The sequence below is a fragment of the Octodon degus genome, unplaced genomic scaffold, assembly GCF_000260255.1.
Source record: "Octodon degus isolate 3935 unplaced genomic scaffold, OctDeg1.0 scaffold00065, whole genome shotgun sequence".
Lineage (NCBI taxonomy): Eukaryota > Metazoa > Chordata > Mammalia > Rodentia > Octodontidae > Octodon > Octodon degus.
The window spans coordinates 4406666-4409275 of record NW_004524641.1 but is presented as its reverse complement, the minus strand read 5'-3'; positions in this window follow the sequence as shown (position 1 = coordinate 4409275).

Below are 2610 nucleotides of genomic sequence, written 5' to 3'. Positions count from 1 at the left end.
GGTAAACAACATTTTTCACCTTTGGGGGATTTTTCAGTTGATGCACGGTCAAAGGGCTATGCTCTATTTTACTGCTTTTCAATAAAACAATGGATTTTTCCAGACCTTTTCTTTAGCTTTTCTTGATTTTTAAGCAGCTAGCCCTTAGAATCCATTTTATTCACCACAAAATATGAAATACAAAATAAAAGCAGTGGTTAACTTCCATAACTGCCTTCTGTTCTAACTTGTTGGCCCCTTTTTGCCCTATTTGAATAGCACTGTATCTCCTTTGCATTTCATTCTTAATGAGGTTATTTACCCTGCATACCCAATGAGACTATACCTTATATAATAAATTCTTCGCTCTGAAATATGTCTGAGAGGGCAGCTTATTCAGCCATTAAAAGGGATAACCTTTTAACTGAAAGTAGTCTTAAGGCTGGACGCTATGTTCCTACACAGCTTTCAATTACTTAAAAATGTCACTGTAGCATACAGAGGTGTTTCCATTTACATATACTAGTAGATCAACCTTACAAATACCCTCTCACGAACTTTACAAAATGGCTAGTAAGGACAGCTAGTGTGTTACTGCACATATATTAGCTGTTGCTTATATGTGTTAATGAATACATGTGCACTGGTAATGCAAACTGAGCTTTAAAGAATAATCATTTTAATGCACTAGCATTGCTATCAATTATGTACACTAATGAAATACATGGAGCTGTAATCAATTTGGATGCTCCAAGTTTCCTTTCAGTAAATAATCGTTCTATTGTCCCCACCCAGCCCTTTCACCAAAAGTATAACACTACCATAATTTCATCTTATTATATTGTTACCCAGAGCAAAATAATCGACAAGCAGAGAAATATCCAAAAGACTAGAGGCAGAAAAGGGATCAGGAAGAAATAAAAAGACTGGACAATCCACCATTTGGACAATAAATTTGAGGGCCAGGGATATAGTTCTATGGCACAAGCACCTGCTTGGCTAGCACAAAGTCCTAAGTTCAATCCCCATCTATTTATTTTCCTTTGTTTGATAGGATGGTGGTAGATATTGTTGGTTATTGGAGCCCAGGGAAAAACAGGCAAGTTGTGTTCAGTTACTAATGTAGAGTGGCATCGGTCATTTCATCCAAAGGAATTATTTAATCTTCAGCTAACACAGAAGAGATTTATTGTACATGCTTTACACTCAGGCAAGAGCAAGAACAGAAGTAGTCCAGAATGCCACAGGTCCATGGCAAAAAAAAAAAAAAACCAGGAAACTGCTTAGTTTGAACCAGGTGGATCTCTCTTTGAGGTGGTGTTGGCAATCAGATGGCAATGAAGTTATAATCCACTGAGACATTCTAGACAGCATGCCGTCCAAACTTGCACCAGCGTCGTCAGCCCCCAGCATTCCTTATTTCTGCTCCTTTGGCCTCCATGGGTGTACGAGTTATTTTACTTGGACTTCTGTCTCATCTTTCTTCTTTTATGCTTCAGTCTGCACATTCACTTCTTCCTCCACTTGGCTCTCATGGCACAGAGGTTTCTAAGAACATGGTATTAAAATCAAGCTCAAAGGTATTATTTAAAATAATTTTCATAAATATTTCTTTAGTCCATTTGATTTTGCATATCTTACTCAGTCTTATGAATGTAACCACCTAGTTTGCCTTATTAAATTTTGTGCTGACCTAGAAAGTACTTGTTTACAGTGATATTCATAGCGCTCAAAGAGTGATGGCTACATCAAAATAGTTTTGTTGCAATTCTCAGGAAAGTAGTAGAACAATAATTTCCCATGTATATAAGCCATACTGTCCATCTCCCTTGTAGAAATGCTAGGAAAAAATCTAGTCTACTTATTAATTTTTAGGTGTTCATAAATTACTTCTAGATAATTCTAATGTTTATTGCTAACCTACTGTCTTCCAAGTACTGGAATACTGCAGGAGGTAAAACACTCAAGAAATTTCTGACAACATGGATTTTGGGTTCTACTAGAGTGTGGGAGATACAACAAGCAAAATATGTAAAACTTAGTTTGATAGTGATGGCTACTGAATGCTAGTGATAATGAAATAGCTCTAGTGAAGGGAAAAGACTGAAGAAATATTTTAAGGAGGGTATGAGCAGGGCAGGAAAAGAAAGTTGATAACTGAGTAAGACCTCTTGTTAGGGGTCAAGACAAGTACATATGGTTAAGGCAGAGGAACCATCAAGAGCAAAAGCTCTGTGATAGGAGTATGCCTGGCATGGTGGAGGAATAATAGCAAAGGGATAACGAGGCCAGAGAGACGTGGGAGACAGGAGCGGCAGACAGGAGGGGAAAAGAGTAGTGCAGAACCTAGTGGGACACTGTGCTGGGAGGGCTTGCACTGAATAAGATAGGGGACTCTGGGAGGGCTTTTGAGTGGAATGAGGACATGGTCCCACGCTATGCATAGAGCCTTTCTTCTTTCCTTCCTTCTTTCCTCTTTTTCTTTCTTTCTTTCTTTCTTTCTTTCTTTCTTTCTTTCTTTCTTTCTTTCTTCCTTCCTTCCTTCCTTCCTTCCTTTCTTTTTCTTTCTTTCTTTCTTTCTTTCTTCCTTCCTTCCTTCCTTCCTTCCTTCCTTCCTTCCTTCCTTCCTTC